Below are 24,276 nucleotides of genomic sequence, written 5' to 3' on the forward strand. Positions count from 1 at the left end.
TGCATGGCTCGAAACTTATTCTAATATATATTGTGTGTATGTATGTATATATATGTATATGTGTCTGTATATTATATATATAAATGCCATCCACTCAGCACTGCCTTAATTGGTTCTGACTTTTAAAAATTACAGAGTTCCCCAGTGGTTCAGTGGGTTAAGGATCGGTGTCGTCACTGCTGGGGCTCTGGTTATGGCTGTGGTGTGGGTTCAGTCCCTGGCCCAGGAACTTGCACATGCTGCAAGCGCAACCAGAAACAAAACAAAATCACTCTCTGTATCCCCCCTTTTTTTTGACCATGTCTGACAAGGGTCTCTTGTAAATGCCTTCATTGGCCTAACGTCTGTGTGTACACAGATAATGTGTAACTTTTCGAGCTGAAATAACTTAATGCTGAGTACCTTTTTCTAGAGAACATGTGAAGGGAACATGCATTCGGAGGTCAAGCCAGTTCTATACTTCCTAGATAAATAAACTTGGAATTTAGTCCCTTGTATAAACAATGACCATAACAGTTATCTGTCATTAGGGTTGTTAGACTGGAATGAGACACTGCTCCTATAGCCCAGGAGGCCGCATTTCAGATAGCTCTGAAAGACGGCTCCCCAGAAGCAGGGGAGAAAGTCAGTGTATATGTGATTTTGGTCAAAGGAGAGGTACGTGCAACCAAGCACACGTTTTGCGGAAGGTTGCAGCTGGTCACCAGGCGCAGATGTCACCATGAAGGATTTTAGTGCTTTTCTAGATAGGAGGAGATACAAGGATTGGACTCAAGAAAATTTTTTGAAAATATCTGAAGACCTGTTCTATCAGTTTGCGCAGAGCACAGAGTGCCTCACTCCTGATCTCCTCCCTGAGCTCCTTTCAGGGGGTGTTGAGGGTCAGCAGCTGCAGTGGCTCATGATTCAGTCCGGGTGGAGGCAGATGGCAAGTGCCAGTCTCCAGCTCACAGAGCTCCCCCATGGTCACAAATTCGAGCACAGTTTGGGGAGGCATTTCGTCCCATGGTGCCAGGAATGCTCATTCCCAGCCCTGTGATGCTTTCATTGACAGGTCACTCCATGTGCTATCATTGGATGAGGCCTTATTAACAGTAACAAAAAGTCTCCGAACCACCTGTCTTACTAGTCTGGTGTGGTCCAGGAAAATACTCCCTCTTGTTGCATCTTCCCATATCTAGAGTTACACTGCTACAATCATTGCTCTGGTAAAGAACTGCATATTTGATCAAATGCTTCAAGTTGCCTAGTCGTCATCATTTTTGTTGGCGGCTCAGTCACACATTTGATAATACAACAAACAGCGACCTTGTCAAACAGGCAAAATAGAAACACTAGAGCTAATGACATTAGCAGAGTTGCAATAATTACGCCAAGAGCCTCCTATGCCAAATCAGTTTTTGAAGAAGTTGTCAAAACTAGGGAGTTGGGGAGTTCCTGTCGTGGCGCAGCAGAAGCGAATCTGACTAGGAACCATGGGGTTTCGGATTTGATCCCTGGCCTCGCTCAGTGGATCAAGGATCCAGCATTGCCGTGAGCTACGGTGTAGGTTGCAGATATGCCTCGGATCTGGCGTTCCTGTGGCTGTGGTGTAGGCCAGCAGCTGCAGTTCCAATTTGACCCCTAGCCTGGGAACCTCCATATGCTACAGGTGCGGACCTAATAGGACAAAAGACAAAAACAAACAAACTAGGGAGTTGGATTATTTAAAGCAGCATAGAGACCTCAGAATTCAGGCGGCTAATAGCCTAGCTGCTATCATTTAAAATATGTTGAGTGAGTTTTGTTAAGTCTTCAGTATGGCTCATTATACTCTCCAATCCTATTGAAGGCACAGAAATAGCTGCTAAATGGTCCTACCAGCAGAATACAGATCTCTTGACCCATTGGGCTCATACCAGTGGTGGACTGGCTGGGGTCATCTTTAAATTGTTAATCAATATGGCCTTTGGTCCAAGGGAATCCTTGGGTGCATCTTCCTATCCATCCCAGTGGAAGCCAAGGCCATGAGTTAGCACCACAAATCCACTGAATTCCATTAGGTGCAACCCAGTGACTCTCTAGTTGTCTGACCCAGTCTGTTCTAAACCAATCACAATCTCTAAGGGTAACAGTATGTAAGCATTGCTCATAAGGCACCCAGCCGGATTCCCTCATGTTACTAAGCTGATCATCCTTAGTACAATTGGCCCCAACGTAAACTTGAATGACCATAGCCTGGTGTTAACCGCATAAATCCATCCCACAATTGTGGGAGGTTTCCTTCTAATAAACAGGAGGTTACAGGTTTTGAGACTTAGATCAAAGAAAACTTGTATTTATGGTCGTGATCAGAGCAGGTAATAGTAATTGGTCAGGTGAGAAAACCCTAACCTAGTAATAATTTCCTAAGGGCTATCCAATCAGAGCCTTGGAGGGGAGAAATCCACCAAGTAACCTACAAGTACTGGACACAGGTAATTGGCCACAACTGCAACAACTGGATTTTTTAAATTAGCATAGGATCATGCTCACCATAGAAAAGCATTCGATTCATATGCAGAAGTCCAAGAAGTCAAAACAACACCATAAATCCTACTAGTCAGGTCCAGCATCTTGGTCCAGCTGTCTGCTCCTGATGTCGTCATCTCCTCATCCTGGTGTAGTTTCTCCTCCACATGAGCACTGTTTTAAGATGGTTTTGAGGTCAGCAGTCCTCTCTATGGACCAGTCCAGTGCAGGGGCCCTTTTTTAAGTGGAAAATAGGAATTCAAGAATCAATTCCCTTTAGTTTTGCTGCCCGTGAGCTAGTTAAGAGTACCTGGTGAGGGCCTTTCCACCTGGCTTGGAAATAGTCCCATAAGTAATGTCTCTTCCAGCACGCATAATCCCCTGGTTGCAGGTCCTGGGGCATCTGATCTTCATCCAAAGATAAATGACTGAGGTAAGCTTTAGAAACAAGCTTAGAATCTCCTTTTAGAAGCTCAGTTAAATTTTGCTACAATATAACATAATAGCAAAGAACTATTCTGGGAAGTGAGTCTTTGTGAATACAGACCGCAATTACCAGAATTAAATTAATAGGTGTCCACTGAAACCTCTCGTTTTTATCAAAAACAGCCAAATTAATTTATTTACAAATTAAGTCATCTCAACAAACTTGGCCTGATGATTTATATAAATATAGTTGATCCTGTAGGCTTTTCTAAAAATTGCCTTTGCTAGAACTTTCATAAGGAATCTCAGACTGAGCTTTCACAGGCCTCTCAGAGCACGGCAAGTCAGAACCAAATGCTTGTCAGAGATTTTGCCTTACATATTTAGGTGAATTATTCCCCTTTTAAGGTCCCCCAAATACCTTTCGATGCCTGCAGTCCAGCTGTGAGGTGGCCTTCTTAATTTATCTGATAAGGCTGCTGGGAACCTTAGAGTTTCCAATCTCTGGAGGGATCAGGTACAGAGGAACGTGAAATATTTCAGTTCTGCTCACAAAGGTATAATTTACCAAATTGCTGTAGATCATAATTAGCTTGAGGGGAAGAGTTTCTTTATACCTGGAAAACACAGATTTAAAGTACTATTTCAGATAGAAACCCTAAAAATTATAACCATATTCACCAGTTCACTCAGTCCAATGTAACAAATTTTTTTAAACAGTTTATGAAGCCAACAGGTTTCCCATTAGAATTCTTTAATTTATTACCCAGCTCAGCATTATGGTCTGAAAATTAGACACTTGTACTTTTCAAAGAGTCCCTTCCATAGCTCTTTTTTATTTATTTATTATTACTTTTTTTTTGGTCTTTTTTTTGTCTTTTAGGGCCCCACACGTGGCATATGGAGGTTCCCAGGCTAGGGGTTGAATCGGAGCTGTAGCCGCCAACTTATACCACAGCCACAGCCACGTGGCCATATCTGCAACCTACACCACAGCTCTGGGCAACCCCAGATCCCCACCCCACTGAGTGAGGCCAGGGATCGAACCCAAGTCCTCATGGATGCTAGTCGGGTTTGCTAACCTCTGAGCCATGACAGGAACTCCTTCTATGGCTCTTTTTGAAGAGGAAGCATTTTTGCAAAGGCATCAGAATAAAGCCATTAACTGTCTACAATAACAAAAGACTTAAGAAGGCATGTTTAAAAAATCTGATAACAATGAAACTGACAAATATAGTTACTTCTGTGGCATAACATTTTAAGCTAATAACTAGAATTATAGTATCAGGATATATCCAAATTTCAAAACCTATAGAATTTCTAGAATGTTTGTTAGTGACATTTATTCATACTGCATAATCTGAGGCTTATTTGATAATACTGTGTATTTTGACATACCAAATAATCCTCACTAATTTAACATTTTCCCCCTGTGAGGTGCCTAGGAGCCCTCTGAAAAATCCCAAAGTTAGCTGATGTCAAAAGAACTTTAACCAGAATTTGATACGAAGTTCATCAAAAATACCAGTTTTTAAAAACCTCTCAGCAGGAGTTCCCATCGTGGCGCAGTCATTAACGAATCCGACTAGGAACCATGAGGTTGCAGGTTCGATTCCTGGCCTTGCTCAGTGGGTTGGGGATCTAGCACTGCCATGAGCTGTGGTGTAGGTTGCAGACGCAGCTTGGATCCCGCATTGCTGTGGCTTTGGTGTAGGCCGGTGGCTACGGCTCCGATTAGACCCCTAGCCTGGGAACCTGTTCATATTGCAACAGAACAAAGGGTGGGGGAAAAATGTATACATGTAAGGATAACTTGATCCCTTGCTGTACAGTGGGGAAAAAAATTAAAAAATAAAAAAATAAAAAATAAAAACTTTATCATACCAAGTTATTTTTCTTGGTGGCAATTTTGTGACAGTTATAACAAGATCTTATTTAACTTCTATTAAGCCCAGGTAAAATAAACATATTATACTTAAGGTTGATGACTCTAAAGTCATGTCTATATTAATTATATCAACAAAAATTAACTTTAACACCAGATACTAATTTAAATATTTCCCAGTTCATGTGAACATAAAATTAATTCTGGCCATTTACCTTCTGTATTTTTGAGAATTTATATAAATGCTTAATTTCCTTTAAGCCAATTAAGTAGAGCTCATTTACAAGATAATTTTGATAATACCATCCAAAATTTGACATATATAATGCACACATGTATAGACAGACACAACCAGAGATTTCATAGATTCACTTTCTAAGCTTAGTTATGAATCGGATGTGATAATGTGCAACTCACTACTTTATAAATAACAGTTGGAATAAGGTTTTGGTTTTTGTCTTTTTAAGAGCCACACATACAGCATATGGAGGTTCCCAGACTTTGGGGTCAAATGGGAGCTATAGCCACTGGCCTACATCACAGCCACAGCAGCACTGGATCCTTAACCCACTGAGCGAGGCCAGGGATCAAACCCGTGTCCTCATGGATATTAGTCGGGTTCATTAATCACTGAGCCATGACAGGAATGCCTGGAATAAGTTTTAAAAAGACTGCTTTTCCCATTTTCCCCACAGTCTCAGGAATTAGAGATGGTCTAGATAAGAGATCCTTAGAGCCCTGGTCTCAGGGCACAGGGAGAGGAAGAAAGTTCTTTTTTTTTTTTTTCTCCCCTAATTTACATATTTATTTTTGCTTTTTAGGACCACCCCCACAGCATATAGATGTTCCCAGGCTAGGGGATGGAATCAGAGCTACAGCTCTGAGCCTACAACACAGCTCATGATCTCCGACTCACTGAGCGAGGCAGAGATTGAACCCACATCCTCACGGATAATAGTCGGATTCATTTCTGCAAACAAACTCCGAGAAAACAAATTCTCCTGGTAGGACTTGTTCCCTCAGGGTCGGAATTCTGAAAAGATTTTTTTTCGCCTCAAGCTAGCTTTCTCTAACCACTGCATATACAATAAAAGAGCCCATTTGGGGCTACTTTTAGGGCATCTTTTTTCCTTTAATACCCAATTAAGTAGACACTTGCAGGGGGAGTTCCCGTCGTGGCGCAGCAGAAACGACACCCCCCCACCCCCCAAAGAAGAGGGGCATCAGAAAGCCATCTTCCCGCTAACACCTCAGCCAGGTTTATGTACAAACAAAACTTACACCTGCAAGTGCCTACCTTTTTGTTTTGGTTTGGTTTTTGGTTTTTAGGGCTGCACCTGGGGCACATGGAGGTTCCCAGGCTAGGGGTCTAAACAGAGTTACAGCTGCCTGCCTACACCACAGCCACAGCAACACAGGATCTGAGCCACGTATGCGACCTACATTACAGCTCATGGCAATGCTGGATCCTTAACCCACTGAGTGAGGCCAGGGATTGAACCCAAAACCTCATGGTTCCTAGTTGGATTCCTTTCTACTGCGCCACTGCAGAACTCCTGCCCCCCCCCTTTTTTTTTTTGATAGATTCTATTTCTTATTTTAAAGTTGAACTTGTCAGGGATAAGCTTTACCAAGGACATTGTATGGTGGGCCACTGTGCTTCTGGAGAGCTTGACTTCCCTGGGTTTTTGCCCAGAGTTCTTTCAGCCTCCTCTCGCGGGTCTCAGGCATACAGGACACAACTGGCAGAATGGCCAGTTCTTAGTCGTCCCCAGTTGGGTAGGTGTGAATTAATGAGTGGGGTTCCCTTTGAGACCCCTGCACGGTGCGAGGACTCAGCCTCCATCACTTCCATAAATGTCTCAGTCACCTGAGAAAGCCGTGACCCACTGGGAGGAGTTTTGTCCCTTTTCTTTGGAGCAAAGCCTCTCACCTAACATCTTCTCCTTCAGCCTGACAAATTCTATTAAGGCAGCGGAACTGAGGGAAGGCTTCAGATCAGCCTCTTACCTAAACACTCAGCCCAAGCCACTCAGTCTGTTTCAACAGAGTAAACCCTGGTATCTCTCTACCCAGCCCCCACACCCACCCCGTATCTTTCACGGGGTGGGTAATCCCCAGTATCTCTCAACCAGGCCCCCCAGCAGCTCCACTGAGGGGGTATTCCCCCTGGTATATATTTTTTTCTTTTTTTGTCTCTTTAGGGCTGCACCTGTAGCATATGGAGGTTCCCAGGCTAGGGGTTGAATTGGAGCCATAGCCATTGGCCTAGGCCACAGCCACAGCCATTCGGGATACAAGCAGCATCTGTGACCTACACCACGGCTCACGGCAGTGCTAGATCCTTAACCCACTGAGCGAAACCAGGGATCAAATGTGCGTCCTCATGGATGCCAGTCAGATTCCTTTCTCCTGAGTCACGACAGGACCCCCCACCCCCAGTATCTTTCAACCATCACCCCGCCCTCGCCTCTGCCCCATGTCTTTCAACTAGGGGCAGCTAGCTGCTACACACTGCCAAATACAGCCCAGGGTTATCAACCAATACAGAAGATCTGAGGGCCAGAAGAGACTCACCCAGATTCATCTGGACTCCCTGAGGATGTGCCCTGGGCACAAGGGCCTCTGCGGGTACCAAGGCTCTGAGTCCTCATAGAGTTCAGGCAAAGGAGAGAAGTCTACTCTGGCTCCTTTTTCATCACCCCCAACTGTCAACTGAAATACATATGCACAATCTAAAAGTTGAGAGTTAAGTTTTATTTGGGGGCAAAATGAGGACTATAGCCCAGGAGGCAGCATTTCGGAGAGCTCTGAAAAACCACTCCAAAGAGGCAGAGGGAAGGGCCGTATACATGAGGTTTTGGCGAAGGGGGAGGCACATGCCGTCAAGAACACATTTCGCAGAAGGTCACAGCGAGTCTTGTGAAGGTTACGGCTCATCATGAGGAGCAGGTGTCACCATGAAAGATTTTAGTGCTTTTACGAGATATGAGGAGATGCAAGAAATGAGCTCATCAAATCGTCTGAAAATATCTATCTCAAGACCCGCTCTGCCAAGTTTTCCCAGAGCACAGAGGGCCTCACTTCTCATTTCAGGGGCTGCTGAGGGCTGGCAGCTGCAGCGGCTCATGAATTCAATCCTCAAAGAGGCCGATGGCCAGTGCACAGGCCACTGTGGACCCTGACTCCAGAATGGAGTGAATCAGATGTCCTTGAATAAAGAAGGTACAGCTGTGGCCTCTCTCCCAACCCCAATCCCAGTGTCTAAAATCAGAGGTAAGAAAGAATTGTCAAGACATAGCCGAGGAGCGGTTCTTGGCCAGGACATTTCCTCAACGCCTCTGCCACCACACGTGTGATGGCAGAGGCTCACTCGGGGTGCGGAGGCTGCCAGGCACTGCCAATTCTGTTCTCTATGCCTCAACACTGCCTTGGCACAGATGCCCTGTGTAACAGAGGTGATGCATGGTCCTGCTTCTACACTTCTCAGCCTGCCTCCTGGCAGGTGTGGCCACATGACTAGGTGGGGCCCATCATCTAGAAGTGGGTCATGCAACTTCCAGCAAGTGTTACCTTAAAGGGAGGAATGCATGCCTCTCCCTGCCTCCCTCTTCCCACCTGGAGCTTCAATGGCCGTCTTGAGCCATGAGGTGACAGAGACAAGAGCCTCAAGAGGCAGCCTGCACATCTGACCCCGCAGACTGCCTGCTACCCCAGCTGTGGACCCCACCTCCGGGAGGCCCGGGCCTGGGAATGGGACAGACTGCTTTCCAGTTTATTTTGGGTTTTCTATCATGTGCAACTGAACCTAGTCCCAGATGATGCCAAACTATGACATCCCTCTCTTCCGGATGGGGAAGCTGAGGCAGAGCGGTTCGGTCACTGGTCCAAGGTTTGGCAGCTAGGAATGCAAATGGTTTTCCACCCCGACCAGATGGCCCACCTGTGCCCACACGACAATGGCACTGGGATTCATCCAAGGGACTCCAGTGATTCCAGTGTTTGAGTAATGCAGAATTTTAGAACTTATAAAATATAGATATTTCTGGAGTTCCAGCTATGGGGCAATGGGATCTGCGGCCTCTCTGGAGCACTGGGATGCAGGTTGGATCCCCGGCTTGACACAGTGGGTTAAGGATCTGGTGTTGCCATAGTTTGTACCTGTGGCTCAGAAACTCCATATGCCTCAGCGAGGCCGAAAAAGATTTTAAAAAGAAAAAAAGTTAGATATTTCTATCTCCCTCTCTCTCTTTTTTTTTTTTTTGGCCACACACATGGCATGATGTTGAATTTCCCCAGCCAGGGATAAAACCAGCGCCACAGCAGCAACCTACGCTGCTGCAAAGACAACACTGGATCCCTAACCCGCTGTGCCACCAGGGAATTCTTCTATCTCTTTACAATGAACTAAGAGCACGAAAGTAAATAAAAAAATAACAGGTTAGTATTATGCATCTGAATAAAACTTAAGTCACTTGAGGATTTTAGATTGTGATATATCAAAGGTTTTTCTTTCTACCTGAGGTCTTTCTAAAATGAGAGAATTTACTGGGTGAAGTATATCAAAAAGAAAATATGCAGGACATCAGAAAACAATTTTCAATTTTAAACAGTCAATCTCTCTTAAACACTTTTTTTTTTGAGGGAGGGATTACAGTGTCCAGCGACTTATGTGGGATCTCAGTTCCCAAACCAGGAATTGAACCTGGACCACAGCAGTGAAAGCGCTGAGTCCTAACCACTAGACCACCAGGAAACTCCCTCGTACATAGAAAATTTAAACGTGCTTTTAAATACTAACTCTGAGCCATTTCCGTAAGCAATCTCGGTTTCCCATGGGAAAGCCAAAATCAGAGAAAGAGCTCTGAGAAGTAAAACTCCCTTAAGAAAAAAAATTCTTTAAGTAGTTTTATTTTCTACAAACAAAATCCATTTCCTAGTGTAATAAAATACGTATTTTCTATGTTTTAAACCCAGCCACACTGCCAAGCTCAACTCCTACTTGAAATCCAAACGATAGCTTGGGGCATACAATTTTTTTTTCTCTCTCAAAAATGAAACAGAGAGAACACACCAGATCCTTACAGCCTGGCACTGAGCGCCGGGCATTCGTTCCCTTGCCATGTTCTAGGGCAGTTGCTCTTGTGTCCTCCAGGCTTTCTCTCGGACAGCAAACCCTTGGCTCTGCAGATGACGCCTGGATTCTTCCTCGACTCAATGTCTCCTGCCTCTTTGGCGCTTCCCACCTTCTGGAAGCTGCCTACTGACATCAGTGCCATCCCCCCGACTTCAGAGCCTCGAGCCCCCCTCTCATCTCTTCTCAGCAGTCCCCTCAGCCACCTTCTCCTTATCTCTGGAATATTGGCCACCTCCCCTTAGGTACCATTTTCCAGCCCCGGTTCCCACTGGGAAGGATGCGAGGAAAGGTCTGGGGGGAGAGGGGAGCTGAAGGGCCACTTGCTCAGAGAAGCTCCCTGCCTTTGCTTTTTGTCTTTTCAGGGCTGCACCCACAGCACATGCAAGTTCCCAGACGAGGGGTCGAATCCGAACTACAGGTTCTAGCCTACATCACAGCAACATGGGTTCCAAGCACCTACACCACAGCTCACAGCAATGCCAGATCCTTAACTGAGCGAGGCCAGGGATCGAACGTGCATCCTCATGGATACTAGGTGGGTTCTTGATCCTGCTGAGCCACAACAGGAACTCCCTGACTTTGCTACTTCAATGGCAAGAAGATGGTCTGACAGAAAGCCACGTCCATCCCCTCCTGCTCCGGTGGCTGTCCCTGCGAGGGGAGGGCAGCCTGAGCTCCAGGTGGGCCCAGAGCTGGCGTCACCTGTGTGCTGCTTGCTGTCGGCCAGGCTGCAGCCTGTGCAGGTCTTTACCTGAGCGGACTGGCTCTTCTCCCAGAACTAGCTGGCTGTCATACCACGGGGGGAACCAGGAGTGGGTGGCACCCTCTTTGGAAGAAGCTGCAGCAGGACCATTCTGCAGAGACCATGAAGGGGCAGGATTCATGCGCGGGGTGGTGGACAGCGTGGCTGCCCCCACAGTGCTGGTTCCCTGGGACAGCGGGGGCGTGTCAAGGCGTGTCATAGGCTTTAGTGGGACTGAACCTTAGACAGTAACTGAGCTCATTTTTTAAATCCTTGGTCTCTAGTTAAAAAAACAGTTTGGAACATAGTATGGAAAAAGTATATATATATTTTGTATATATTATTATGTATATATATATATATACACATAGACACACCTAATAATACACACATACACACATATATGACTGGGTCACTTTGCTGTACAGCAGAAATTGAAAGGCCATTGTAAATCAACTATAATAAAAACATTTTTTAAAATGATTTACACCTCCCCCCCAAAAAAAGTCTTTTTTTTTTTAAAAAAAATGTTGTCAGTTTTTCTCAGTGCTCCATCTTGCCAGAAGCATCTGGTATTGCTATGGCAACAGAACGAGGGCTGCGTGCTTGGCTGCGTGAGCAATGGCTAACACAGATGGAATTCAGAGATTTCCTTCTCGTGAATGTCATCCGTGGGCAAGCAGATTGTTTTAATTTTGCAGAAGGCAGAGGTGGAACGAAGAGGCAAGAGAAGTGAGGCTCTGGGCCAACTGGAAATACAGTCACCACACCTCGGTCCTTCCTCATTGGCCTCCGAGAACTGTCCCCTGAGCTTCTGTGCGGCTGCAGTCACACCCACGAGCCCGCTCACCTCCGAGCCTCCATCTCCCCCCCTCCCGCTTCCAAAATGCTTCTCAAGTTGCAAATTGTGTCACTTTTCAGCTCAAAATCCTCTCACGCTTTCTTTTTGCCTCCGAGAAACATCACAACCTTTGTTGCTCAGTGAGCACGGCCCTTCTTATCTTGGTTCCCACCTACTTTCAGAATCACCTCTCCCTCTCCCCTCAGGCACCAGCCCAACCGAACAGCATGTGTCCGGCCCTGTTCCTGCAGCCCCCTGCCTGCGGGGGCGGAGGGGGTTGGCGCCGTCCTCCTGGCCCTGCCGGGCACTCTGGCTCCAGGGGGCTTTGTGCCTATTTGCTGTCCCACCTCTCCTGCCAGATTTTGAGTTCTTTGAGGACAGGGGCTGAGTTTCCCCCCATGGACCTCACGCAGTTGCCAGGTAACAATGAGATTAAGTGATGCTGCAGGCTCTGTGCCTGAGAGGCAGGTCAGCAGTGGCAGAAGCCACCCTCTCAAAACCCCAAGGAATTCCAGGCGGCTGTGGTCAGCGCCTCCTCAAGGGCCAAGGGCCAGAACAACAGACACACATCATTAGACAGAGGCCCTGAGCACATCGTCCAAGGGCCCCGCTCCCCTTGTGCCCCCAGGACACCCAGCCCAGTCCTGGGCAGCTCCCAAGAGGGCAGCTGCTTGGGTCCTGCGTATCCACCTGTCTGCCTGGTTCCCAACTACTGGCCCAGCAACATAGCTCCGATGACAGCTTCCCCACAGAGCACAGCTTCTCTCCCGGGAGGGAGTGACCATTTCAGGGAACAGGGTTTTCTGAAGTGGGCGTGTCAGGCTGGACTCCAGCGTGGGAGCAAGAACCCCGTTTGTCTCAGAAAAATGCGGCAGGTGCTTCAAAACTGGCTCTGGGCCTCCAAGCTGCTGGGGACAGAGGCGGTGCCAGGGACTCAGGCCCATCCATCTGCACCCTTATCTCCTGGGGCCCCTTCTCAGCAGGCCTGACAGCTTTGTGGGCACATGGCCCTCCTCACAGGGGCTCCTGCTCAGCGCCCACCTCCGCCCTGCTGCTGAGGGAGCAAGGAGTCTCAGGTCCACGGCCCCTCCACCCCCAGGCACCCTGCTCAAAGGGCAGGTCCCTGACACCCTGCGGAGGGGAGGAGCCAGGCAGGCTCCCCCGTCACCCCAGGCCTTTCCTGCCTCACCGAGCTTCAGAACCAACAGGTGCACTTTTCCAGCAAAGCCCTGGCCTCAGCCCCAGAGTTACCTCTTCTGGGTGCCCACGCTTGAGACCACGGCTGTGAGGGCAGCACTCTGCAGCCTGCCATGGCCGGGGCCTCTTCTCCCTGCTTCCAGACCCGACTTGTGACAGGGGGCCTTAAGGGTCAGAGTCTGAAAAGCTAAATTGTGGGGGCACAAAAGAGGGAGCCAGGGAGCAAGGGTTGAGGAAGGCGGCCTGGTGACGGGGATCTGGACCACCTCTTCCTTCAGCCCCTAGAGGCCATGGTGTCATGGTCACCTGCCCACATAGGGGCTGCCCTGAAAGGGAGTGGCTTTGGCGGGGGGGAGTGGAATACAACCCACAATCTTCCAAGGCCAAGGGCTGCACCAGTGCAACCCAGCGGTCCTTACCGAGCCCTGTCCTGTGAGACCAACATAAAGGCCGTCCAAGATGAGTGCTTCTCGGCACAGCTGACACTCAGACCGGGTCATTCTTGGTTGTGAAGGCCTGTTCTGGGCATTGTAGGACAGCACCCTGGCCCCTGCCTGAGCACCCATGGCCTCTACCTACTAGATGCCAGGAGCACCCCTAGGACCCCAGCTGGGAGACCCCAAAACTATCTCCAGACATTCCAGGCTGTCTCCTGGAGGCAAATCCCCTCTATCATCCCAGGAGACAGAGTTATTGGTCGCCAGGAGATGGGGAATTGGCTCGGCCACGGGGGTGTCAGTGGTATCAACAGGAAACTCCATGCATGCTCAGTGAGAACACCCCAGGCTCCGTGCTCACAGGCATATCCTAGTAGAAGCACTCTAAAAAGATGCCACAGCAGAATATCCATCGACAGATGAATGGATTAAGAAGATGTGGTGTATATATACACAATGGAATACTACTCGGCCATAAAAAAGAACAACATAATGCCATTTGCAGCAACATGGATGGAACTAGAGACTCTCATACTACGTGAAGTAAGTCAGAAAGAGAAAGACAAATACCATATGATATCACATATCTGGAATCTAATATATGACACAAATGAACCTTTCCACAGAAAAGAAACTCATGAACTTGGAGAACAGACTTATGGTTACCAGGGGGAAGGGGGAGGGAGTGTGATGGACTGGGAATTTGGGGTTAATAGGTGCAAACTATTGCCTTTGAAATGGATAAGCAATAAAATCCTGCTGCATAGCACAGGGAACTATATCTAGTTCCTTTTGACGGAGCATGGTGGAGAATAATATGAGAAAGTGAATGTATATGGATGTATGTGTAACTGGGTCACTTTGCTGTATAGTATAAAATTGACAGTACACTGTAAGCCAACTATAATGAAAAAAATAAAAATCATTAAAAAAATAAATTAGAATACTTAAAGTTAAAAAAAATAAAAAAAAAATTAAAAAAAGATGCCAGGGTAGAATTTCTTTTTTTGGGGGTACAACATGACATTTTTTTTGCAGACAAAAATGCCACACCCTCCTCCACTGTCCTCATGTGGCTCTGGGGGCACAGGCAAGGTTTCCCACAAGCTGAGAGTTCCTTAAACACAGAGGTAACATCTTCGCATTCCTTGTGCTCAGGCACAAGTGTCAGCAGAGAATTTGCAGGAGCTATGTGGGGGGTGGGGGTGACAGCAGTGGGTTTGGATTTTACTTCAATGCACCCGAATGAGCTGTTGACACCAGTAAGTGGAAATGCAACAGAAAGTCACGGTGGATTAATCACTCGAGTACAAATTATCAATTGCACAAACATAGGACAGAGATGGGCAGCTTGACATCCACACACGTGGAAAAGGCTCCAGGGCTTTTGCTGACAGCCAGAGAGTGACCTGTGCTCAGAATCTGATGCAGCCGTGGGGACTCAAATAGAAACCCCATCTTCAGACTAAGAGCGGGAACCCTCTCTCGAGGGAGTAGGAGCCTGGAGTCTTAGGTTCAGATTTTGATTAAAACACACTGCTACCTGCTGGCTGACTACTCTTCCTAGGTGGAACCCTGGCTTTGGTGAACTCACCCAAGTCATCCTCAGTTCCCTGCTTCCTTCCCCACCCACTTATCTGCAGCTCTGGGGGCCTTCATCTGTGCTGTGGGCAGTGCAACATCCTCCAGAGATCCCGCAAGTGGAAATGAAAAGGCATCAAGCTCACGGTGAGGAGAGTGAACAGTATGGCCGCGGGAGAGAGGGTTGCCTTGCATGGATTCCCACTCCTGCCCGTGGGATTGAGTGCCCAGGGGATCCACCTTGGTTCTTCACTCTGGCATCTGTAACAAAGGCCACAGTCATTTATAATCTCACAGTTCTAGTGGCTGGAAGCTCAGGACCAGGGTGCCAGCTTGGTTGGGATCTGGTGTGAGCTCTTCCTGGTTTGCAGATGGCCACCTTCTTCAGGTGTCTTTTCTTAGAAGGGCATTAATCCCAACATGAGGGCTGCACCTTCATGACCTCATCCAACCCACATTACCTCCTGCCTCCAAATACCAATCACAACAGGGGTTAGGACGTCAATACACCAACTTATGAGGGACACCAGTATTCAGTCCATACAGGTCTGGCCTCTAATACTTGGAATTCCACCACTGGATGCTTTACCCTTTGAATAAACATTGCCCTCTTCCTATAGCCCTAAAGGGATGGAGAAAACATTAATTTCTAGTGCTTTTATCACTTTCCCCTAAATAGGAATGATGGGAGATAGGGAGTAGTTCCCATCAGGGAGGCCCTGAAAAGAAGACAAATGCTATCTACCTAACACATTCATCCAGGACCATGGGACGCATAATGTGGTGGGGTGTGTGCGCCCGCACACTTGTACAGCTGTGGGCAAAGCTGAGATGAAAGAAGTTGGATTTAGTGAGGAGCAGTTTGTCTCTTGGAGGAAGTTCCATACATGACCACCAGGTGGCAGCAAGTGAACAGTTGTTTCCTAAAATGTAACAACTCAAGGGGTTCTTTAAGCTCTGGATGTCACGGGTGGCAGAAATTTGCGATTCTCCCACCCCGTTCCACCAGGGTCGATGGAAAAGCATGGTGTCTCATGTTCTGTGGAAGATCCTTTGGGCTCCTGTGTGTGTGTGTACAGGGACTTTAATTCCTGCACTGAAATTTTTACTGACTACTTCACACCACTTGGGGGAGTGCCAGCTCCCCCGAGGATTACACAGTGGAGGGTGTTCAGAGCAGGGCCCCTGATGGAGGGTTTCTGGAGAGAGGATTCCAGGCAGAGGAGCAGTTTGTGGCTGGGGCTTGTTTCATGGGCAGACCAGACAGCAGGGCAGCTGGAACAGAGGGAGCGCCTTGGCAGGTGGTCTGAGCTGAGGTGAAGGGCTGGTAATAGCCAGATCCCGCAGGGCAAGAATGTCTTGCTTTGTTTGAGAGGGTCTCCTTGAAGAATTTTAGACAAATGGGGCAGAAGGAGGGCAGAGCACTTTTTCTGGTGTCCCTCACTGAAAGGACATTCTTCCTCTAGAACCTGGCCAGGCTCCTTCCACTGCGTGACCCTGTTCCTTGGTAGAAATGATTGTCTGATTGCAGCCACCGTACAAGGACCTATGTATTCCCTAAAGTCTCATTCCCTGACTCCATCTCCAGGTGCATGAACTCTTTGAGTGTAAAATAGTCCCTCTTGGCTTGGTTTACCTGAGCTGATGGCAAGGGCGAAAAAGCACTTCTCAAGGTACTGGTTCTGTTTCAGAAAGAGCAAGGACCAGGCCTGAAAGGCCCTTTTCTGCCTCTCCTTTTAAATCTATTGATAGGGATGGAGTGGGCTAGTTACACAGGCAGTTGTAGGAGTCCCAGTGGGGGACCATAGATAAAGAGGGAGACCTCGGGAACTTTGGGAGACCACTGTGAGTTAATAATTGTTCAAGAAATCCATCAGAACAAAGCAGGCTTGCTTAAGTATAAAACCATAAATAAAAGCATGAGCTATGCCTCAGGTCATTACATGGAAGATCAAATGGGGCCTGCATTCGAGTTCAGCAGGATAATGATCTTTAGGACCTTGGACAGGAATTTAAGGCAAAGAGGACATTCCAAATAGGGGACCCTCATTATAGGGAAACCCGAGATGATTCAGCATATTTTAGCATCTGTTACCACCCTTCTGCTGATCTGGGGAAGCACCAATGACAGTCCTAGTTTGACCTCATAGGTCAAAAAAGTCTCCTACCCAGAGTTCCCGTCATGGCGCAGTGGTTAATAAATCCGACTAGGAGCCATGGGGTTGCGGGTTCGATCCCTGGCCTTGCCCAGTGAGGTGAGGATCCGGCGTTGCCGTGAGCTGTGGTGTAGGTCACAGACCCAGCTCAGATCCCGTGTAGCTGTGGCTGTGGTATAGGCCGGTGGCTACAGCTCCAAATAGACCCCTATCCTGGGAACCTCCATATGCCGCGAGAGTGGCCCAAGAAATGGTAAAACGACCAAAAAAAAAGAAAAAAAAGAAAAAAAGTCTCTTACCCGATACAAAGGAGCACTAATAAGGTAAGCCTGACGTCTACTCAAAGAATAAGGAAGAGGGGCGTCTTTTCCCACTTCCCCCTTCCCTTGGCTTAGAGAACTGTAGCCCCCCCTAATCCTCCGGGCCGAGCCTCCTCACCTGCCCGCTTGCATCCCTCACAAGTGTCCTCTATCTTAATCTATTTCTTGCCTATCACTGAGGCACAACAAACCTGAGCCTCAGTAAATACAGACAGCAGGTGAGTGATTCTGATTAAAAAAAAAAAAAAAAAAAAACCATGGGTTCACGTCCCAGTCTAGGTGTGGGCTGGGTTTGAGTCAGAGGTGCTTTGGTTTCATAATCAGCCTTAAGGAGCAGCACTGAAAACCCCTTTAAGTGCCGGCTCAAACAGAGTATGATTAAACAGCCGCTATGGAGAAGCAGTTAATGCAGGACTGTGCTCGTCCACACGCTGCTTGATCTGTGTTTCTACTGCCCTATTGGCAAAGGTACAGATTGTTTTCTGTTGCCCGTCCTCATAGAAAAGGGACTTCATCTTATTTGTCTAATATGCAATATTTGTAGGTAAAGCCTGTGAATCAAGCCAAGATGGGGACTGAAGGACGAGCTCTGGGTGTGGCAATATGGACCACTAGGGGACCACTAGACGGAGAGGTTCCAGGGAAGGGGTGGGAATGAGGGGGAGACCCAGACATGGCTCTGCAGAAGGTCTTCTCTGAAGCAAAGAGAGAAACTGGGAGCAGGGGCAAGGAGCTGGGCACCTGTCTCTATACCCAAGGATTCCAGGTGAAGTGGCTGTGGGAGGGGCGGGCAGGGCCGCTGGAAGAGCTGAACCTCTGAGGACTAAGGGAGGGTGAGGGGCTGTTGGGAGATTTCACTGCACCCTCCCCACCTTCTTCCTCTACCAGAGATCAGAGACAGGCTTTCTCCCACCAGGGCTTTCTCTGCTTGCTGCAGGCGTCCTTGTTTCTGAACCCTCCTGCCCTGTGCCCAGACCCTATGTCACCTAAATCGTTTTCATGTCCTCATGAGCCACCCTCCCACAGGCCCCCTCCCCACCAAGAGTGGTTCTGCACTTCTGCTTTCCAGCGTTCTACTTTCATAATTGATACATCCGAGAGCCAGATGCAACATTTGAAATAATCACCAAAATGATATTCACCATCAAATGCACTTGAAATGTCTCAGCGAACCACTGTGGGGACTTCCAGGATTTCCAGATGCTAAGGCAGGAGCTACAGCTATATTTTCTTTCTCTCGCTCTTGTTTTTTTGCTTTTTAGGGCCACACCTGTGGCATATGGAGGTTCCCAGGCTAGGGGTTGAATGGGAGATACAGCTGCTGACCTATGCCACACCACAGCCATGCAGGATCCAAGCCGTGTTTGCGACCTACACCACAGCTCACGGATCACTGGATCCTTAACCCATTGAGCAAGGCCAGGGATCGAACCCACAACCTCATGGTTACTAGTCGGATGTTTCTGCTTCGCCACAATGGGAACTCCAGCAGCTGTGTTTTCTTGACGTCAGATCCTTCAATTAATCCAAGTGCAAAAGCACTTGGATACAGTACATGTTAGCTGCCTGCAAACCACACAAGCTCTAATTCAGCCAGTGTTGGAACCCCCACAGCACTGGAAGTATCAAAACATAAGCAAACTCCAAAAAGCACCAGGTGACACAAATTATCTGTTGGGAGGGGGAAAAAATGTCCATAATTTCCACCAACTTATTTTAAACGGTTGGAAAATTTTTTTGGGAAAAAAAAAATCAGTGGTGGTGGCTGCCATCCTTTTCAAGGGTGAATCTGCTGTCATGTGGTAATAATCACCTTTTATTTTTAAGAGATGGCATCTTCTCAATACTCCTAGCACCGCTGCTTTCCTAGTGTGAGGCTGTGATCCTCAGCCCTGGCTTCCTTAGAATCACCTGGAAAGATTTGCCAATCCCCCGCGCAGGTGGCACCTCAGGCACTGACGTAGAATCTCTGCAGATAGGACCCAAGCCTCAGCATTTCTGAAGCCTCTCTCATCCTAGCATCTCGAAGGCTCTCTCTGAAGGACAGAACTGCCCACTCACATCTATGCCTGGAAAGCTTCTGGAAGCAAAACCCCCCAAAACGTCTTTTAGGAGCCTCTTACCCCTGGGACTGCAGAGGGAGCAGTTCAGCTAGGTACCAGGATTGGGGGCTGCCGGAGAGGGGTGGTCTAGAGGGCGTGGCCGCAGGTTGGGCGTGACCGCAGGGTTGGGCGTGGGAACAGGGGCGGGGCCCGGTCGAGAGAGGCGGGGCCTCCGGAGGTTGAATGTCTCAGCGGTCCTTGCCCCACGCCCTTCGGGTTTCAGCTCTACCCACCTGGGCTTGGGAGGGGGGAAAGAGTTGCCATCCCACTTCCCGACCCAGTTTCACCTGCCTTCCAACAATGCTAGATGGGAAGGTTGGTTCCCCGAGCTGATTGCCTCTCTACCTACCCCTCCTTTTGAAGATGAGGCAGCCCACATTTGCCATCTAGTAATCCCGAATGGGACGACTTTCTCCGTGTTGGGTATTCGCTAGCTCCAGGAATGAAAAACCACCTACTGAGCAGAATGGTCAAGTACTCAACACCTCAGCCGCCCCCCCAGACAGGCGTCCTGCACTTTCCCCAGCCTGTGTGTTCTGCAGCGTGACGGCCAGGGAAATGGCAGTAACTTTCTCACAGGGCTTTCGTGAGCCTTAAAAGGAAATATATGCAAAACGCATTAGCCCATAACCTGGCCCACGATAGGCGACAGATGGCAGTTGTTGTTGATGTGGTCACAGACTTGAGGATTAAAGTCTCTCCCATATATGCGAGTCCGTTAGACAAATTAAGCATGTCGTGTCAATCTAAGGGCGGCACTGTGAGCAACCCTGCCTGCTCGTGGACCTGTGGGGCATAACCTGACATTTCTACCCTCAGGATGAGTTCATCTCTAAAATGGCTCTGGAGCCCAGCAGAGTCTGGGAGTCTTTCCTCAAAAGCGCCCTTGTAATTACTTTCTCTTGTACCGCATTCCCTCAGGAGCTCTTGGGCTGCACCCAGAGCCTTCAAAGCCTGTACTTGTTCAGCTTTAAAACCGAACAAGAGCCTGGAGTCAGAGACATCAGTGGCTTAATGAACGGGGGAACTTACCCGTCCGAACCCAGGTCCTGGATCCACACCCCACCGTATGCAGTGGATGATGGGTAGACCGTGGCCGCAGGCTTCGCTCCTAAGGTGGAGGGGAGGTTGCCAGTTATGGGGGAACTCGGGTCAGGTGGGCTCATTGGTTACCAGGGAAACCAGGGAGGGGCACGGCCCTCACTGCCCCTTTGGTAAGAACAATCTCCAGCTGGGCCAGGGGCCAAGTCTGTGGGAAGGTTGGTCAAGGGCACAGGGTCCAGGTGAGGCAGGCATGGGTCGGGCTGGGATGGACAGAGAGTAAGCGAACAGCCATCCTGAGTGGCCCAACCAGACACTCCGTCCCTTCATACACTGCACGCCCTTACAATCTTGGTCCGCCCCCCTTGTGCAATATCCTTGGGGTCAGCAATGTAGGGGCCACTGCATCCAGAGACCACGCATACTATCCAGAAAATCACCTGGTTCTCACACACCCAGAGCCACGCCCACAGGGAGAGGCGCTCTGGCTGTAAAAGGAACATTCTGGTGGCCTAGTCAGGGGGCAGGGCTGCCCCCCCATGTTACGTTCAGTGCCATAGGGATGGACCCAGTAAGTCTTTCCAAACAAAAACGCAAAACCCAGTTAGTCCCAATAATTGGAATTGTGTGTCCAGAAGCCAATCTATTCCACTCCATACAGCATAGCTCAGGGTGCGGTGCAGGGGGTGTCAAGGGCAGTCAGGTGTGCAGTGATGTTTACCAACGGGGGGCCTTCTAATGTACTGGCACGAGAGACAGGAAAGTCGTGTGAGTCTTCCCCTCAGGGTCAGGGGTCCCCACACAGTCCCAGTAGCCAGGTTGACTTTTCATGGGCGTCCAGAGGAGGACGACAAGGGCACCTCACTGTGGACCCAGCGATTAGACTCGTGTCACAGTGAGACCAGGGTTGCTGAAAGCCCTTGAATAGATTCCCTTCACTCAGACTAGGGACAAAATGTAAGACATATAACAGGCACAGCACAGGGGAGAGCGTGACCAGGGAGCAAAATACAAGTAGTAACTGCATTCTGAGATAATTACTGTGCTTGCGAGTGGTTTTTGTCCTGGTCTGCAAGACAGTTCAGAAAACTCAACTTTTCCGTAATACGGAACACGTCTAAGATCGTGTCTACAATAGCCACCTCGTTTCACCTTGCGTGTCTGAACCACAGTTACTCCATTCTGACTCTCAGATGCATTCCCTTCCTCAATGGCCAAAGCAGATGTAAAATCCACAGACTGGCTGCTCTGCTGAGTCAAATTTAAATTAAACCATGTGTGTAAGACTTCTGACTTCCCTATACCTCAATACTACAGAATTTTCCAATTCCCCTGCCCCTGCCCTCCAATTCGTTTTCTTTTTTGGCCTCCCCAGGGCATATTGAGTTCCTGTGCCAGGGGTCAGACCTGAGCCACAGTTGGGACTTACCCAACAGCTACACCAATACTGTATCCTTAACCCACTGTGCCTGGCCAGGGATCGAACCTGTGTCCCAGCACTCCAGAGACACCACAGATCCCATTGCATCAGAGAGGGAACTCCTCTTTACCTTTTTTTTTTTGTCTTGTTGCCATTTCTTGGGCCTCTCCCGTGGCATATGGAGGTTCCCAGGCTAGGGGTCTAATCGGAGCTGTAGCCACCGGCCTACACCAGAGCCACAGCAACGTGGGATTCGAGCCTCATCTGCAACCTACACCACAGCTCACGGCAACGCCGGATTCTTAACCCACTGAGCAAGGGCAGGGATTGAACCTGAAACCTCATTGTTCCTAGTTGGATTCGTTTACCACTGAGCCATGACGGGAACTCCCTCTTTACCTCTTTTTAATTGCAAATCTTTCAATAGAAAGTACTGAAGATCAAAGGATTTGTCCTGTGATGCTGGGATGCTGGCTCTACCCCAGATTTAGATCAAATCCCTCGGTGCTAGGACCCCTTTATATTCACCTAGTCACCCACCTTGGGGGAAAACTAATGAGATCTCATGAAGAGGCTGAGATATGTTAATGGGGAAATACTTATTGGCCATACATTTTATCACTGACACCCAACTGTCACAGAAGCATTTTTCATGTGCTTTTAGCAGCAGATTTACAAGAATAGTGAACTCTGTCATACCAGCATTTCCTTTTTTTTTTTTAAGGCCACACCACAGTGTTCAAAGTTCCTGGGGCAGAGATCAAACCCACGCCACAGCAGTGACCCAAGCCGCTGCAGTGACAACACTGGACCCTTAACATGCTGAGCCACCAGAGCACTCCCCATACCGGCATTTGCTCCACCCCACCTTTTATTAAAGTAGCCACACCTGTAGCTTGGAAGTTCCCAGGTTAGGGGGTCAAGCAGAGCTACAGCTGCCGGCCTAGGCCAACAGCCACAGCAATGCTAGATCCAAGCTGTGAGCACAGCTCAGGGCAATGCTGGATCCTTAACCCACTGAGAGAGGCCAGAGATGGAACCTGCATCTTCATGAGGATGCTAAGCCACAGTGGGAACTCCCCAGCATTTTTTGACTGGGAGACTTATGCTTTAGCCTTCCTCTCCTAAGGCAAAAGTAGGTACACTTAGGCCCACCCAGCAATTAATGTTTCAATGTTTTATTATTTTATCCTATTTGAAATGACCCAGATAGTCAATGAATTCTCTTCATTTGACTTAGTTTCAAGTTACCAAAATCCTTCCTTTCTTTCTGTTTTCTCAGCCACCCTGCAGCATCTGGAGTTCCCGGGCCAAGGATCAGATCTGAGTCTTGTTTGCGATCTAGGTGGTAAGCTGCAGCAACGCCGGATCCTCGACACACTGTGCTGGGCTGGGGATCGAACCTGCATCCCAGCACTCCAGAGACGCCCCCCCCCATCCCCTTGCACCACAGTGGCAACTCCTGGAGAGACTATTTTAGATAGACATTCCCCAAATATAATTCTTTCTATAGCGTTTGCGTCAAAGCTCTTTGTTCTCCTTTGCTTGCAGAGATCACAAAAGACTAAAGTTCCAGAAAGCCCAGGTAGAGCCTTTACATCTCAAAAGCCTGGGAAACATCAGTTCCTTCCAGAGAGCTGCCATAACCAATTACGAAGGCTCACCTTGATCCACAGCAGAGCCATTAGGGCTTCAGTTCTCCTAATCTCTGGGCAGCCCCATTCATCAAGGACAGTCACCCCAGAGTCCCACAGACTAGCAGAGCCACCCTGGGACTTCCCCCACAACTTTTGGGATCAATCTTGGAACTTTCAGGCCCTGCGTGTTAGTGGACCGCCGCCCGGGGATCACACTCGCAACTTTCAGGATTACCCCACACTAGTGGACGGCCCCAGATGCTTGCCATTCCCCCTCTGTTTCCCACATCCCGCACTCATGGGCATTTCCTCAGTCTCCCGGCTGCTCTGCCAATTGTTGGGCTGCACCCCACAGCCTGCAAGGTCTGTGCTTGCCCAGGTTTACGACTGAAGAAAGAGCCCGGAGTCAGCCACAGAGACATCAGTGGCTTAGTGGATGGGGGAGCTTACACGTCTGGTCCGCAGCCAGCTCCTGAAGCGACACCCCACGGTACGTGGTGGATGGCAGAGGGCGGGCAGAACAAGGCCGCAGGCTTGGCTCCGGAGGGGGAGGGGCTATTGCCAGTTATGGGGGAACTCGGGTCAGGTGGGCTCATTGGTTACCAGGGAAACCGGGGAGGGGCACGGCCCTCACCGCCCCTTTGGTAAGAACAATCTCCAGCTGGGCCAGGGGCCAAGTCTGTGGGAAGGTCGGTCAAGGGCACAGGGTCCAGGTGAGGCAGGCACGGGTCGGGCTGGGGATGGACAGAGAGCAGGAGACCAGCCATCCCTGAGTGGCCTGACCATGGAGGAGGCTAGGTCAGAGAGGGCACAATTGCCTGCGGCCAGTGGTGTGTTTTCCTGGGTGATGTCACCTGGTTACTT

General features: G+C 48.8%; 1 non-coding gene across 1 annotated transcript; it reads right to left on the reverse strand.

Moving 5' to 3' along the window:
* Window positions 1-9,485: 9,485 nt before the first annotated feature.
* On the reverse strand, window positions 9,486-9,557 carry TRNAE-UUC (transfer RNA glutamic acid (anticodon UUC)). The gene has a single exon. It is a non-coding gene; the product is annotated as a tRNA-Glu (tRNA).
* Between the last annotated feature and the right edge of the window lie 14,719 nt (window positions 9,558-24,276).

The sequence above is a fragment of the Phacochoerus africanus genome, chromosome 12, assembly GCF_016906955.1.
Source record: "Phacochoerus africanus isolate WHEZ1 chromosome 12, ROS_Pafr_v1, whole genome shotgun sequence".
Taxonomy (NCBI): Eukaryota; Metazoa; Chordata; class Mammalia; order Artiodactyla; family Suidae; genus Phacochoerus; species Phacochoerus africanus.